The 17,402-nt window shown below is 43.1% G+C and overlaps 1 protein-coding gene and 1 long non-coding RNA gene across 2 annotated transcripts in view; one reads left to right on the forward strand and one right to left on the reverse strand.

Annotated features, from left to right (window-relative positions):
* Positions 1-17,402, forward strand: part of CNR2 (cannabinoid receptor 2) — a 37,566-nt gene that overhangs the window by 12,977 nt on the left and 7,187 nt on the right. The window lies entirely within an intron of this gene.
* On the reverse strand, positions 12,786-16,911 carry LOC123332233. The gene is made up of 2 exons (XR_006549046.1): positions 16,508-16,911; positions 12,786-15,067 (listed from the first exon to the last, which is right to left on the reverse strand). It is a non-coding gene; the product is annotated as an uncharacterized LOC123332233 (long non-coding RNA).

The following is a 17,402-nucleotide window of genomic DNA, read 5'->3' on the forward strand; positions in this document are numbered from 1 at the left end:
CAGAAAATAAGATCAGGTTTAAATGAGATATCAAAGAGAGAGCGGTAGTACAATACAAAGGCCCATCACTACTGTCCTTCGGTCTTCTTTTCATACGGCAGTTCAGGGGCCACACAGAGTTAGTGACTCCTCCATAGAACTAACCAGTCCCAGAGCCAGCTTCGGTAGCTCAGATGGTAACGAAAATGCCTGCAGTGCAGGAGACCTGAGTTCAATTCCTGGGTCAGGAAGATCCCCTGGAGAAGGACAAGGCAATCTAGTCCAGTATTCTTGTCTGGAGAATTCCATGGACAGAGGAGCCTGGCGGGCTACAGTCCATGGGGCTGCAAAGAGTCGGACACAACTGAGCAACTAACACTTTTACTTTCAGTGCCAGGTTCAAACCCTGAGTATCTGCTTCCTAACTTGGAATCCTTTTCTTTCTACTACATCATACTCACACTCTACCTTTCAGTTAGGCAGCCAAGCTATTGCTTGTTTTAAATAATTATCTCATGTGACGTCAAGCATGCAGATATTACAGGGGAAACATTTTTGCAACTCAGCAATAAACTTGTGAACAGTTTTTAAAAAAGAATGCAGGTATTAATTTCCCCAGTTACAGATGAAGAAACTGAGGCTCAGAGAGTCTGAGTAACTTGCCCTAAGGTCACACAGCCCATCAGTGGCAGAGCTGGGATTTGAATCCTACAATGATTCATTCCAAAGTCTTGACATTTAACCCTCACTACAGTGGAAAGAGGCCTCAGGCTTCAGGTAGCTCAATTCCTCCTGGGAGAGAGGCTGGAGATGATGCAGATGGATGAGGAAGGAAGATCCAGGGAGAATGAGTGTCCAGACAGCAGGAAGTAACTCCACGGACCCCTGGGTGGGGATGATGAATGGGGTGTAGGTAGCAGACTCGGGAGAGAATCCTTCAGCCCCAAAAGGGAGACTCATGGGGACTAGGTTTCTTCCACAAGCAATAGGCATTTAGAAAGGAATTATCGAGGAGACCTCAATAACTTTTGCCCCAATTCTGTAAATTGCAAATTCTTTCCTAAAAGGACTGGAGGTGGCCTGTGTTATGAATTAGGGCAGTGGGAATAGAAGCAAAGCACTATAAACCCCTAAAAGGGCCAAGAAGTAAGTGAGGAACCAATCTTGAATGACCCAGCACTGCTGGCCGGCATTGCATTCAACTCGGAGCTTCCTGGCCACTGAGGGGAAAGGAAAGATGAGAATCTGAAGAAACCCGCTTTTTCTTCCTAATAGACGTTCATTCATTCATTCAATAAGTTGATTTTAAGATACATAAGAGCCTACTTTTTACCAGGGCCCTGTGCTCAAGGGCTGGAAATCCAGGAGGAATATACTGGAGAAATCAGCTTGGAAAATAACCCCTTTGCAGCTCTTTGTATCTCTCCTCTTAAAAAAAATATATATATATATATTTATATTTATATTTATATATTTGCTTTTGGCTGCACTGGGTCTTCATTGCTCTGACGGGCTTTCTCTATTTGCGGCATGTGGGGGCTACTCTCTAATTCCAGCGCAGGGGTTGCTCCTCGCGGCGGCTTCTCTTGCTGCAGAGCGCAGGCTCAAGCGGGCACAGGCTTTAGTAGCTGCAGCACTCAGGCCTCGGTAGTTGTGGCTTAGTTGTCCCAGGCCATGTGGAATCTTCCCGGACCAGGGATTGAACCCAGGTCCCCCTGCATTGGCAGGCAGATTTTTAACCACTGGACCCCTAGGGGAGTCCTAGGGCAGTTTCTATACTCTGCCTCCCATCAACAACCTTCTCCTCTGATTCATATCATTGGAGAAATTGTAAGTTCCTTCCTCCACATGCCTTCCCACCTCCACGGCCAAATCCATTTTAGGAATGACTATCCTGGTGGTCTGTTTATAAGGTTAAAGAGCCTGGACAGTTACCAACCTTCTAGTTAACTTTCTGCTTTTGACCTGCTGCTTGTGGTTCCCGCCTCTTTCTGGAAGTCTGGATCTGCGGGCCAGAAGCACTGTGGTGAGAAGCTGACAGTGAGGCTTAGGGCACAGGAAGACTGGGAGCAATGGGCAATATCTGCTGTGGCTTTGGAACGTGGAGCGGTGGCTTGGGGGCCATCGAACTGCCTTGCTTATGTGGGCTGAGTTCCAGCTCCATAGGGCAGCTTTGCTTAGCTCAGGCCCTTCGTGAGAAGATCTCCACCAAGAATCTACTGCAAACTCTTTTTGGTGTAAGGGGGAACAGAATACAAAGATGCTGCCCCTCCCTGACCCAGATTCTATTCTCAAAATTAGAAACTCACAGTCCAGGAAGCAATACAAGGAATAGGCACAAATAATGGAAGATGGGCAGTGATCCCTGCAGCAGGACTCAGTAAGTTTCATCCATGTGGACTGGTAAGAAGAAACCAGAGAATGCTTCCTGGAGGAGGTGACTTTTGATATAGGGCCTGAAAAAATAAATAAGATTTGGGCAAAGGAATATAGCCTACAGTCCAAAACTCCAGAAAAACTTGTTGCAATTGCAACCAAGTGCTACCAAGCACAGAGGGAAGCTAGGAGAAGAAAGGGGTCAGGAAGGCCCCATGACACTCTTCCTATGGTTGTGTATAGTGCCAAGAGCCCAGGCAGCTGGGAAGCAAGTAGAGAGCCTGACTCTGATCTATTAGTAATGGATCATTTATGCAGCTCAAACAAGGTTGGTTTTGGTTTTTTTTTTTTTTTTTTAAAAAAATGTCCCCTAAGGATGAATGAAAAACTTTCTTTTCTCTTTTAAATTTTATTTATTTATTTATTTTTGGCTGCACTTCATTGCTGCTCGTGGGCTTTCTCTAGTTGCAGCGAGCAGGGGCTACTCTTTGTCTCAGGGCTCAGGGTTCTCATTGTGGTGACTTCTCTTGTTGTGGAGCATGGGCTCTAGAGCGTGGGCTCAGTAGTTGTGGCTCATGGGCTTAGCTGCCCCACAACATGTGGGATCTTCCTGGACTGGGGATTGAACCCATGTCCCCTGCATTGGCAGGCAGATTCTTAGCCACTGAACCATCAGGGAAATCCTGAAGAACTTTCTAGATGCCTAAGTTCTCAGACAAAAGTTGAACAAGCCCAGAATCCTGTAAGAATTCTATAAACTAACTCTGTTATTTCCTGCCTTTCATTAGACACATACTGTAAGCCACCGTACATTTAGTAAATTTCTATTACTTGATTGCACGATGGTATGATATGGGTAGTGTTTCTCCTGGTTTACAGGTGAATGAAACAGAGGCTCAGGAAGGTGAAGTAACTTGCCCAACATCACACAGCCCACAAGGTACAGAGCTGGAATTGAATCCAGGGCTGGTTGAATCCAGAGAGGTCTGGTTGCCAAGCCTGTGTGATACTGGGATCCAACATGGTGAGTTTCCCAGAGGAGACCTAAGAAGTGACCCAGCAATCTACTTGCTTTGAAGATGAGAAAAGACCCAGATAGGAGAAAGGACCTGCCCAAAGTCACTCAGTAGCAGAACAGGGACTGGAACCCAGGCCTCCCCATTCCCAGTCAGAGATAAAAAATGATGGTTCCTGGGCTTCCCCAGTGGGCCAAGACTCTGCCTCCCAATGCAGGGAGTGTGGGTTCAATCCTTGGTCAAGGAACCAAGGTCCCACATGCGGTGGAGTGTGGTCTGACACTTAAAAAAAAAAAAGATTGCTGCCAGTCTACAATCTCAGCTTCTCACTGCAGGGGTGGCAGCCACCATCAAAAGGCCAGGGCCGGCTCATTCACCTGTGACCCCAGTGCCTTTGGGCTTTCAGCACAGCAGTATAGAGGAGCCAGCTGGGACTGTGATGTTCTTTCACTTCACACTTTCAGTTCAGGTCAGAAAAAACCCCAGGTGATTCTTTTCTGAGCAGCTTCCTGGCTCTCAAGGCTTTTTTCCCAGACACTCGGCAGGAGTCAGAACTCCAGGTCCTGCACACCCACTGCAGAGCGGACGTGCTCTCTGGGGAAAGACAGTCATGTAGTTTGGGGGCTTTGGCATTTTTCTTTGGTGGGAAAAGCACTTGGTTGGTTGTTTCTTTTTTTTCTCCCCCCCAATTTTTTTCTTTTTTTCCCCTTTATTATTTTTAATAGAAGGATAATTACAATATTATGTTGGTTTCTGCCATACATCAGGTGGTTTCTCTTTTAATATTACATGTGTACAAAGTCAGGTCACAAAATGGTTTTGAAAACCAAAACCTAATATTTGGAACTCCATTGACACAACTGATTAAAAAAAGAAGAAGAAGAAGAACCCTTTCCTCCTCCTAACAAACACACAGACGTGAAGCCTCTGCTACACTTTGAAAGGACTGGTACCCCATCATAGCCTCCCCATGGACATGGTTAAAAAGCCATGGGAGGGGTGGGGGTGGGGGAGCGGTGGGGATCATCAGCCAGTTTGGTTTTCCCAAGGAGAATGGGACAGATTTTGTCATTGTCATTTCACAAATGAGAAGAGGGGCTCAGGAAGTTGAAGGGACTTGCCCAAAGTCACATGACCAGCCATGGCAGAGGTGGAACTGGAACAGTGGCGCGGCGCAGCAAAGCACCGAGTGTCTGTCTCTGTCTGGGGCTTTCAGACCAGTCTTCGCCCTGGAGGAAGGCTTGTCTAGAAGCCAGAAGCTCTGACTCCAAAAGAGATTTCTATCTGCTCAGAGGGAAGGCAGACAGGGAACTGGGTTTCCTGTGGCTCTGTGCATCCTGTTGTCGGATGTTTTCTTGTTGGGTCCTCCCTCTAGAAGTCTGCATTTCCTGCCCTTACTTAATTTGGACAATAACCATAGGTTGGTGGTCACGCCAAGCCTGAGTGAGGTACCGATACTGGCCTCCACCACCCGAGCATCCCCCTTCTAGGCTGGACTCTGCGTGGGGTAAGCCATTCTTTAATGGGGGCAAGGGGGATGTTTCCTAAGGGAAATAGGGGAAGAGAGTTGGAGGGAAATTGGACCGGAGATGCAGGGGCGCAGGGAGGAAGCACCCAGCAGTGGCAGAACGGGGGTGAGGGAGCTGATAAAGGCTTAGACCGTGTCTTCACTCATTCAATCCAGGGCTGAGAACTCGGCTGGCACCATTTCCGGTCTCACTCAGGGGTGGCCTTGGCAACATTCAGCAAAGGGTGTCAGTCTCAGGGAAGCACTCCTCTCCAGCTTTTCCAGGTAGGGTCACGTCTACGCGCACAGCATGAGGGTTTTGATTGTGGCTTGGGGGACGCAGACATGTGGTCTAGCTCCCATTTTGCTGCTGATTTGTCAGGTGACCTTAGAAAATTATATCCCCAGCCTTAGACTGCTTCCTTGATGGTAAAATGATAGTGGTGTATTAAATGAGAGATTTTAAATCTGTTCCTTGGAGCCTGAGGGCTCCAAAGAGGAATCTGGGCTGCCTGGAAGAGAGGACATAGGTAACATGAATTTAGCTTTTACCTGACTTATGAATACAGGTTTATTTGAGGGTAAAAAGCATTCTGCTCTCTAAAAAATTAAAAAAAATAAACCAAACCCAAACAGTGGATTATAAGAGCTGCCACTCATTAAGCTCTTACAATGCACCAGGCACATTATTCTTAACAAGTAACCAAGCAGGTTGAATTATCCCATTTGAAGATAATAATAATAATAAGCACTTCCATATGTTTTATTAATTTACTTAAATCCTCACAAAAACCCATTTTACAGATGAGAAATGGGAAAATGGAGGCATTAGGACCTTGAATAAGGTCACCGGGCTAGGATTCGAACCTACCCAACGTGCTCCCCTTTCCCTTCACACTCTTACTGTTGTAGGAAAGGGGACCCCTTCCAGGGCCCGAAACTGGGCTCTTGTCTAACACTCGGAAATGAATTGTCTGAGGAGACACATGTGCTGACAAAGCAAGAGATTTTATGGGGAAAGGGCTCCCAGGAGGAGAGCAGGAGGGTAAGGGAACCCAGGAGAACTGCTCTGCCTCGTGGCTCACAGTCTCGGATTTTATGGTGATGGGATTAGTTTCCAGGTGGTCTTTGGCCAATCATTCTAATTCAGAGTCTTTCCTGGTGGCACACGCATTGCTCAGCCAAGATGGATGCTAGTGAGAGGGATTCTGGGAAGTGTATGGACACACGGTGTCTCCTTTCGACCTTTCCCGAACTCTTCTGGTTGGTGGTGGCTTATCAGCTCCGTATTCCTTATCAGGATCTCCTGTCATAAAACAACTCAAGCAAATGGTTACTCAAGCAATGGCCAGGGTGGGCGGTTTCAATCAGTGTGCATCCCCTAACATTACTTGGGATCTACTGCATTGGAGACAGCCCCTTTCCACCCAAATGGGTTGCATTCATTAAGAAGTTTTTGAGCATCGACCATGTAGCAGGCATTGCGCAAGGCACCAAAGACCTGGAAATAATGAAGGCTCAGTCTCTGACCTTGACAAACTGCGTGTCCTCCTTCAAGTAACATCGCTGAGCCTCCATTATCTGTGCAAGAACAATAACCACAGTTCTTCTATCAGAGGTTGTATGGATCACATTAGATGGTAGCTGAGAAAAAATATTTTGTAGAAGTTAAATTGCATAGCATGTTGGTGCAGTTACTAATTTGGCTGCAGAAAAGACTAATCAGAGCAGGTTATAATATACACAGAGTAAGTCTGGGAAAGTGGTGTGTGATGTGGTTCGAGGAAGACTCCACAAGATAAAAGATGAGTCCGGAAGGAAGACGAACCGGGAAAGGAACCTCTGGGGCAAAGGTGGGTAGAAAGCAGAACTAGGACTTCCCTGAAGGGCCAGAGATTAAGACTCCAAAGCACGGGGTGTGGGTTTAGAGCAGAACTATTTGAGGAATGGTTAGGTAAACAGTCCAACTGGGGCTGCCAGTGGCTGCGATTGAGTACTTCTGACTTTGCTGTCAGCAAACAGTACAGCACGTTGGGGTGGGCTAGCACTGTCCCATGAGCCACTCGTCATTTTAAATGTTCTAGTAGCCACAGGAAAAACTAAGTAAATAAAAAGAAACAGGCAAAGTAAATGTTTTTATTTAGCCCAATTTATCATCTCGGGTAATTAGTATTAAAAAAAATTACTAATGCGCTATGTTACTTTCTTTCTTTCATACGGTCTTTGAAATCTGGTGTGTATTTTACACTCAAAGCACATCTCCATTCAGATTAACCACACTTAGGGTACTGGTGTAGACAGTACTGGACTTGAACCCCAGTTCTGACTCTTGGCGATCCCATGGACTGCAGTACGCCAGGCTTCTCTGTCCATCACCATCTCCTGGAGTCTGCTCAAACTCATGTTTATTGAGTCTGTGAACCCCAATTCTCACGCTTAAATAACTAAGTCATCCTGAGCAGGTTCCAAGTTAGGAACAGCTCAATAAAGTATAGAGATCTCTTCTATACTTCTTCTACTTCTTCTAAGTATTTTTTTAAAAGATTTATTTACTAGCCTGCGGTGGGTCTTAGTTTCAGCACACAGGATCTTTCATTGCAGCACAGGTTTAGTTGCCCCTCGGCAGGAATCGAACCTGCGTCCCCTGCATTGCAAGGCAGATTCTTAAGCACTGGGTCACAAGCAAAGTCCCCTATTTTATGTATTAATTCACTAAGTCTTTATAATGAGGTTACCAACATCATTTGCATTTTATAAATAAGGAAATTGAGTCCAGGTTGCCCAAAGAGTTTATCATTCCTAAGTCTTCTTCCTCTACAAAGGGAGCATAAGCATACCTACCCTGGAGGTTATTGTGAGCGAAGATATGAAAATGCGGTTAAGGTCTTCCCACTCAGACACACCAGGAAACCACTGCTCAGAAAGCCACAGACATCTCTCGTCCCACCTCCCACCCTCTGAGAACCTCTAACAGGACCAGAAGTAGGGTCTCACTGGGGGAACAAAATTTAAATGAGTGCCAAAAAACTATAATAAATCCTGTTTTGAATGTTAAGTAAAATATTTAAACTTTATAAAATACTATTGTGTTTCAATGTAGCTATTTTTCCACTTTTCAATAATAACTACTTTTTAGTGTTTTACTATTTAATGTTTCGAGACCGAAAAACAGCCAGTAAAGAATACACAAGACATCTACAGAGAGGAACACGCTTTTTCGCTTTGCCTCAGGCAAGGTATTGCTTTCTAGTCTAGTCTGGAAAAAATCTGCCCTCCCTCCTACTTCTCTAGTTCCTCTGCCATTATCTTCCAGTTCCCTTTATCTGCTTTATAAAACTTCTACATTCTCCTAAGGGATCAGACTTCTGGCTCCACGTTGTGTTGGTAAGATTTACCCCTGTTGATGAGTTTAGTTCTAGTTCGTTTTTTACTACTTTATGTAGTTCTTTGTAGGCATGTACTATAACTCATCTATGCATTTTCCAGTTGGACTTTCGTGGTTGGTGGTGGTTTTTTGCTATTTCAAAAATGCTGAAACTAACATCCTTGAACATTTTCAGGCACGGAACTTGTGCATTCCAGGGCAGTGGCTGTCTTTAGCTTCATTAGATTTGGGGAAACTGCTCACCACAGTGTTTGTGCCCACTCACACCCCCATCACAGCGCTGAACATTCGCCCTCCACACCTCTCCAATACGCACTGTGTCAGGTTCATTTTTTGGCTGATCTGATGGTAGTGAAACTTGCCTTTCTGTGGATGCTATTGAGGTTAAACATCTTTTCAAAGGATAATTGACCGTTTTCTTTCATGCCTGATATTTTTCTTATTCGGAGGCTCTCTTCTTTATCTTGAGGAATCTTACCTGAGGTCTGTCTGTTTTGTGATGTTCTCAAAGAACTAGTTTCGGTCTTGGTCAGAGCATCTTATTTTCAGTTGTTTTACCGTGTCATCAGTTTCTGCTCTTATTATTTCTGCCTTCCGCCTTCTCTGTATTTTTGCTGTTGCTCTTTGTCTAATTTCATGAGTTGGATGTTTAGCTTGTCGACTAAAAAAAAGATGTACAACTTGAGAGTTGCAAGTTAAGTTTTATTTGTGGGGAAATGAGGATTGCAGCCCAGGAGGCAGCATCTCAGATAGCTCTGAGAATCTGCTCCAAAGCAGCAGTGGGGGAAAGTCAATATAAGGTTTCGGTGAAAGGGCAGTTGAATACCATGACGTACTCATTCTACAAAAGGTTTTTTGTTAATCATGAGGATCTGGTGTTACTGTGAGGGAATTTAGTGCTTCTCTAGATATGAGGAGATGCAAGGATGGAGATCATAAAACCCATTCCTGAAAACATCCAACTATCTGAAGACCTGTCCCACCCGACTCCCTGGAGCACAGAGTGCCTTATTCCACCCTGAACTCCCTTAGGGGATGTTGAAGGTCAACGGCTGCAGCAGCACGGAGTTCAATCTCCACAGAGGAGGATAGCCAATGCCTTTGTTGTTCACTCGTTGGCAGTGCCTTTAGTAAGTGCCAATTTGTAGTTCACCCCTTGTGGTCATAAATCCGACCATACTTTGGGGGCCATTTCATTACCATTTTGTCCTGCATTGCTGGTGTCGACTAAAAAAAGATGTACAGCTTGAGAGTTGTGAGTTAAGTTTTATTTGGGGCAAAATGAGGACCGCAGCCCGGGAGGCAGCATCTCAGACAGTTCTGAGAGACTGCTCCAAAGCGGCAGTGGGGGAAGTCAATATATAAGGTTTTGGTGAAGGGGGAGCTCAATACCATGAAGCACTCAATTTAGGTTGAGTGCTAACAAAGGTTTTTTGTTAGTCATGAGGATCTGATGTCACCGTAAAGGGATTTAGTGCTTCTCTAGATATGAGGAGATACAAGGATTGATAAAGGATTGACCTGTCCCACCAGATTCCCTGGAGCACAGAGGGCCTCACTCCACCCTGAACTCCCTCAGGGGTTGGTGAAGGTCAACAGCTATAGCAGCAGGGGGTTCAATCTCCATAGAAGCAGGTGGAAAATGCCTTTGTTGTTCATTCGTTGGCAATGCTCTTGGTAAGTGACAATTTGTAGTTGACCTGGCCCCCTTGTGGTCATCAATCTGACCAAACTTTGGGGGGCATTTCATGACCATTTTGTCCCGTGTTGCTAGGAAGGCTCGTTCCCAGTTCTGAAGAAGGTGTTTGTTGATAAGACACTCAATGTGCTATTACTGGATTAGGTCTTAATAGTCAAAGATCTCTGGACACCTTTCTTCTAGTTATGATCCAGGAAACTATTTCCTCTCATTGCATCTTTTCATACCTAGAGTTACACTATCACAATCATTGATCATACATCGAACTATACATTTGATCAACTGCTTCAAGTCTAGACATCATTTTCGTTGGAAGCTCAGTCATACACTTGGTAATACAAGAAATAATAATCTTGTGAAACAAGCAAAATATAAATGATATAGTTAAAAACATTAGTGGAATTAAAAGTAAATATTTTAGCCATGAGCCTCCCACACCAAACCAGTTTCTTTTTTTTTTTAAGATTGTCAAGACTACGAAATGGGTCTTTTAAAGCAGAAATCTGATTTTTCATTTAGGTCATCAAATGTGTTACATTAAAGGATTTATCAGGTATGAAAATGCAGCATTCACTTTGAATTATAGCACAGACATCTCCCTGAGATGCTGTAAGACCTTGAAGTTGGGTAGCACTTCCTTTCTCATCATAGAGATCTCAGAATTCAATAGGCTAATAGCCCAATTACTATCATTTAAAGCTTATGCAAGTTGTTAAGGCTTAGATATGATCAATTACATCCTCCAACCCTATTGAAGGCGCGCACTCACACACACATACACACAAGCTGCTAAATGGTCATACTAGTAGAATACAGATCTTTGACCCACTGGGATCATACCAATGATAGATTGGTTGGGGTCACTTCTAATTTGTTAACAAGTATGACCTTAAATTCATAGGAATCCCATGCTACACCTTCGTATCCATCCCTGTAGATGTCAAGGCCATAAATTAATGCCACAAATCCACTGAGTTCCATACCAATCACTCTCTTTAAGGGTAATAACAGGCATAGTTCATAAAGTACCCAGCCTTGCCTCATAATTACCAGGTTGATCATTTTTAGTATGATTTAACCGTTCCCAACATAGAGGAGCCTTGAAACTTAAATGACCATAGCCTGGTGTTAACCATGTACATCCTCCCCATAATTGTGGGAGTTTTCCTTTTAATGGATGAGAAATTAACTTTTTATTGAGACTTAGCTCATTACTCAATTGAGTTTAAATGACCCTAAGAGAAAACTTAAATCTATGGCCAGCATCAGAGCAGGTATTATTAATTGGCCAGGTGAGAGGATCCCATCTAGTAATATAATGAATAGATAGAACAGGACTGAACACTCATCTAAAATAAATTTCCTAGGGGGTATCCAATCAGAGCCCTAGAGAACAGAAATCCACCAAGGTAACCCAGAAGTACTAGGCACAGGTAACTGGCCACAAACCAACAATTGGATTGAGTTTTAAACTAGCATAGAATCACGTCCATGATAGAAAACATTTGATTGATAGGCATAAGTCTAAGGAATCAAGAAAACATTATAAATGATCACACAAGTCAGATCAGCATCTTGGGCAAGCTTTCTGCTTCTGATGTCATCTTCTTCTCATCCTAGGGTAGTGTAGTTTCCTCTGAGCAATGTTTTAAGGTGAGTTTGAGGTCAGCAGGCCTCTCTATAGACCAGTCCAGCTCAGGGGCCTTTGGAAGTGGGAGTTAACCTGAGTCAATTTCCTTTCAATTTCATTGGGCATGAGCTAGTTAAGAGTACCATGGAGTTGAAAGGTCCTTCCATCCAGGTTGGAGAGAGTTCCTTAAATTATGTCTTCTTCCAGTCTTGGTTGCAGGTTATGTGTGAGGCATCTGATCTTCATCCAAATACAGATTACTGAGATAAACTTCAAAAACAGCCCTAGAGTGTCCTTCAATAATTCAATTAAATTTTACATTAATATACCCTAACAGCAAAGACCTAGCCAGGAAATGAGTATTAGTAGATACAGACCTCCATTAACAAACTGGGATTTAACATTCATTGAAACATCTTTTTCTCCCTAAAGAAAGAAAGTGAAGTCGCTCAGTCGTGTCTGACTCTCTGTGATCCCATGGACTGTAGCCCCCCCAGGCTTCCCTGTCCATGGAATTTTTCAGGCAAGAGTACTGGAGTGGGTTGCCATTTCCTTCTCCAGGGGATCTTCCCAACTCAGGGATCGAACCTGGGTCTCCCGCATTGCAGGCAGACGCTTTACCATCTGAGCCACCGTGGAAGCCCCTTCTCCCTAAAATCACCGTCATTTTTACCAAATACAACCTAATTACGACCTGTTTGTAATATAGGTCTGGTCTCAATAAACTTGGCATGATTTATATAACCAAAATTGATCATAGACTTTTTTGCTTTGCTGAGACTTTTATAGTCTCAGACTTAACTTTTAAAATAAAATCTTTCAGGGCTAGGAAAGTCATGCCAAAGGCTTATCACAGATTTTTAAAATAAAATCTTTTAGGGCAAGGAAAGTCATGCCAAAGACTTATCACAGATTTTGCCTAACAGATCTAAATAAATTCCTCCCTTCTCAAGGTCTCCAAAATTCCTTGAGATTTCTGTACCTGTTATTGAGATAACCTTCTTAACTTATCTGATAGTTACTGGAAACTAAGAGATTCCAATCTCTGGAGGGTTCAGAAAGAGAGAAAAGATAAATGTTTCAATTTGTTTATACAATATAATTTTACCAAACTACTGCCATAGTTAGTTTGAGGAAAGGCTTTTTTTTTTTTTCTTACACCTGGAAAACAGATTCAAATCGGTAATTTTTCAGCTAGAAACCATAAAAGTTATAAGCATATTCACCAGTTCATTCAGTCCTTTTGTTAACTTTTGTGAAGTCATCAGGTTTTCTATTAGAATCCTTACTCAGTTCAGAAACTGGTATTTTTTCAAAAGTCCTTTTTATAAATCTTCTTGAAGAGACAAAACTTGGTTAATGCTATGACAATATTGAGATAGTAGCTAGAATTATGCCTGATAACATTTTACCCAAACGTATCAGAATTTTAGGAACTCCATACAGTTTCTGTAAGTGTAAGTGAAGTCGCTCAGTCATGTCCAACTCTGCGACCCCATGAACTGAAGCCTACCAGGCTCCTTTGTCCATGGGATTTTCCAGGCAACAGTACTGGAGTAGATTGCCATTTCCTTCTCCAGCGGATCTTCCTGACCCAGGGATTGAACCCCGGTCTCACACATTGTAGACAGACGCTTTACCGTCTGAGTCACCAGGGAAGTCCTATTATACAGTTTCTAGGATACCTATATTGGTAACATTTACCATACAATATAACCCAAGACTTATTACTCACTTGACAATATTTCCCATGTAATTCTGTATACAAAATGAGCCAAATTAGTGTACTATCTCTCTTTGGGGTGTTTCAGGGGCCCTCTGAAGAATCCAGAAGTTAGCCAGAAATCTTCATTAGAAGGATTTAGGAAGTTTTGTCAACAAATATCAAAAAGGTTTAGAACTCAGTCAGATAGGATTATATGTCATTGTGAAACAATAGCTATTCACTTAGTCAAAGTAACAATAAAAGCTTTTAGAACAGATCATTTAAGAGATAAAGAAAAACTTAGTCCTGACCATGTACAAAACTCTTTCTTCATGGTTCGCGTTTCACAAACCTCATCACTTTCTGTACCCACGACTGGTCTTCCATCCTAAAAAGCCACCTGTGAAGCAGGTTTATTCCCTTTTCCCTTCACAAAATGCAGTTCCATTCCTCATACCTTCTTTACCGAAAACACACTTCCTATTTCCCTTAAGCAACCAAGAACTGACTTTTATTTTAGCATTTTATAGATTGGTAAGCATAAATACCAGTGATAATTTCTAAAACCTTTGCTTTTGTAGAACATTTTAGGAGGGCCCCAAATACCATTCATTTTTAATCCCAGAAATCTTTAGTTTCTCTGTAAAAGGAAATTAGTGCTCAGCAGTAAATGTTTCAAAATCTTATTTTATTTGGAAATGACTTAGCTATTCAATACACTTCCAACACTTAATTTAGCACAACCCTTAGAAGTTCAAGTTACCCCAATCTGGAGAGACTATTTTAGACAGACATTCCTAAAGAATAATTATTCTTAACATTTTTTAGAAGTTTCTTCACTCAAGGTAATTTCCTTGCTGACAAACTTGCAACAGATATAATAATAGTTAACTTATATTAAACCTAGGTACAATGAAGATATTCTGCTTAATTTCCAAACTCAGTTATGAATACTAGTTGTAAAAAAAAAAAAAAAGAGTAAGATTTTAAAAGGTTTTGTTTCCTTTTTTTTTTTCCTTTTGGTTTCAGGAATTAGAGATGGTCTAGAGTGATCCAGAGAGCTCTGGTCTAAAGGTATGAAAGAACGTGAAGTCGCTCAGTCTTGTCCGACTCTTTGTGACCCCATGGACTGTAGCCTACCAGGCTCCTCCCTCCATGGGATTCTCCAGGCAAGAGTATTGGAGTGGGTTGCCATTTCCTTCTCCAGGGGATCTTCCCGACCCAAGGATCGAACCAGGGTCTCCCACATTCCAGGCGGAATTATTTCCTAAGGGCAAGAATTCTTAAAAAGATAATTTTTTTCTTCAAGCTTTCTCTGGAGTCTAAAGAATATTGTGACCACATTGTAAAAAATAATATTTTTCTGTGATCATAGTTTTATAGCCAGAATTTAGACCAGATAGTGCTCAACTTGGTCCTTATAACAAGGCAGATTGCTCCCAGCAGGGATTGTCCCTCTAGGGAAGTGAGGGTCTTAGTTTGATCAGCCCCAGGCTGTTAATTACAGAAGGAAGTCCTAGACATAAGGGAACTTTAGTCCATTTTCCTATCCTATTGTCAATAAAGATCTAATATTTTAGGCCATTTCTCTTGTCATAGCTATAGATTGACCAGTCAAAAAAATATATATATATGTTTTTCCAAGGGGTTCCCAGGTGGAGTGCGGAACCTTAGAATGAGCAATTCCCATATTAGCTCGAGCAGTATGTACCAGATGTCTGCACACTCAAACAAAACCAAACCAGAACTTCACCAGCCAGGAGTCACACTCTGAAACAAAAGGCAAAGAGATACCCAGAAATTAAAGGCCAAATGATGTAAATGCCAAACGTGACTTCCCAGTTCCACTGGACCTGCGACCTGGCAGACTCAGCGCTAGCAGCCTTGTTTAGTTCTGATACAGTTTCAAGCAATTTCTTGTTGGTTTCCTGTGAAGAAGTTACTCTATCATTTCCTCTTTTAGAAGCTTCTAGATACCAGTCAAAGTAAGCACAGCCGGCCTTTTCTGATTGTACATGCAAAAATATCAATTTTGAAATATCAAAAGAACCCCAATTGGGCCATTTTAGGTTGAGATCTCTTTTAGTATAATTTCTTCAATTAACTAGGTACTTGTATGGAGTATGAGCTCCATACATGAATTATACATGAGCTCCATACAGTATTATACATGAATCTGGCTAGAGTGTTAGTCAGAGGCTGGCTTTCTGACACTCCTTGGTTTCTATTTTTGAGAGATTCCATTTCCCATTTTAAGCTGAATTTGTCAGGGATAAAAATCACTAGTGAACTTGTGTAGTGGGCCCATCTGCTGCTTGTGAGCTTAATTCCTCCAAGAGTCACCCCAGAGTCATTTCAGCTCCTCTTACGTGTCTCAGATTCTGCCTCCAGCAATCTAAGACCACCTGGCTGCTCAGGTGGCTGAACGGCCAATTCTTATGTGCGACCCCCAGATGAACAAGTATTTTAATTAACGAGTGGGTTTCCCTATAGGACCACTGCACAGTATGAGGACTAGGCTCTCACCACTCCCGTAAATTCCTCAGTCATCTGAGAAAACCGAAACCAACCGGGAGGATTCTTGCCCCTTTTCCTTGGAGCAAAGCTCTCATATATTCTCCTCACTTTTATCCTGACAAATTCTATAATGGCAGTCGAATTGAGGAAAAGTGTCAGATCAGCCTCTTACCACTTAGTTAAGACCATTCAGTCCCTTACAACGGAGCAACCTCAGCATCTTTCAGCTGAGCCTTGGGTATTCCTTAATTTTTTTCCTCAGTCAAGTCCCCCTACACAGTACCTTTTCATTGGGTGGGTAATTCCCCTGGCATCTTTCAGCCAGCCCCCCACCCAGTATCTTTTGCCTGGGTGGGGATTTCTCAGTATCTTTCAACCAAGCCCCACTCAGTGTCTAGACCATGAGTGATTATGCTCCGGATGTTTCACCTGGGCCCCCCCCCCCCCCCCCCCCGCCAGTATCTTTCCTACTGGGAGGGGGCAGGAACCTCCTCCACCACCAAATAAAACTCAGAATCTCAACCAATACAGCAGATTCGAGAACTAGGAGCTGCTAAGTCGCTTCAGTCGTGTCCGACTCTGTGTGACCCCATAGACAGCAGCCCACCAGGCTCCTCCATCCCTGGGATTCTCCAGGCAAGAATACTGGAGTGGGTTGCCATTTCCTTCTCCAGAGAACTAGGAGAGATTTACCCAAATTCATCTGCACGCCCCAAGAATGGGCACAAGGGGCCGCTGCTGGTACCAAAGCTCCAGGTCCTTGTGGAGTCCAGATGAAGGAAGGAAGTTCACTCTGGGTCCCTTCGTGGTCGCAATAACTGTTGACTAAAAAAGATGTACAACTTGAGAGTGGCGAGTTAAGTTTTATTTGGGACAAAAGGAGGACTGCAGCCCAGGAGGCAGCATCTCAGATAGCTCTGAAAGACTTCTCCAAAGCGGCCTTGGGGGAAAGTCAATATATAAGGCTCTGGAGGAGGCGGAGTTGGATACCACAAAGCACTCATTTTAGAAAAGGTTTTTTGTTAGTTATGAGGATCTGATGTCATCATGAAGGGATTTGGGGCTTCTGTACATATGAGGAGATGCAAGGATTGCAATCATAAAATCTGTTCCTAAAAACATCCAACTATCTAGAGACCTGTCCCACCAGATTCCCTGGAGCACAGAGTGCCTCCCTCCACCCTGAACTCCCTCAGGGGTTGTTGAAGGTCAACAGCTATAGCAGCAGGGTTCAATCTCCTGTAGAGGCAGATGGCAAATGCCTTTGTTGTTCATTCATTGGCAATGCTCTTGGTAAGCGCCAATTTTTAGTTGCCAGGATGATGCCTGATTTTTTTTTTAAGTTTATTGGACCATTTTAAAAGTCTTTATTGAATTTGTTACAATGTTGCTTCTATTGTTTATGTCTGGCCTTTTGGCCCATGAAGCTTGTGGGATCTTAGCTTCACATGGGATCGAACCTGCACCTCTTCATTGGAAGGTGAAGTCTTAACCACTGAACCACCAGTGAAATCCTGATGCCTGATTTTTAAAAGTCTAAATTATATCATTTCCGTTTGTTATTGTTCAGTCACTCAGTTGTGTCCAC

The sequence above is a fragment of the Bubalus bubalis genome, chromosome 2 (genome assembly GCF_019923935.1).
Source record: "Bubalus bubalis isolate 160015118507 breed Murrah chromosome 2, NDDB_SH_1, whole genome shotgun sequence".
NCBI classification, from domain to species: domain Eukaryota; kingdom Metazoa; phylum Chordata; class Mammalia; order Artiodactyla; family Bovidae; genus Bubalus; species Bubalus bubalis.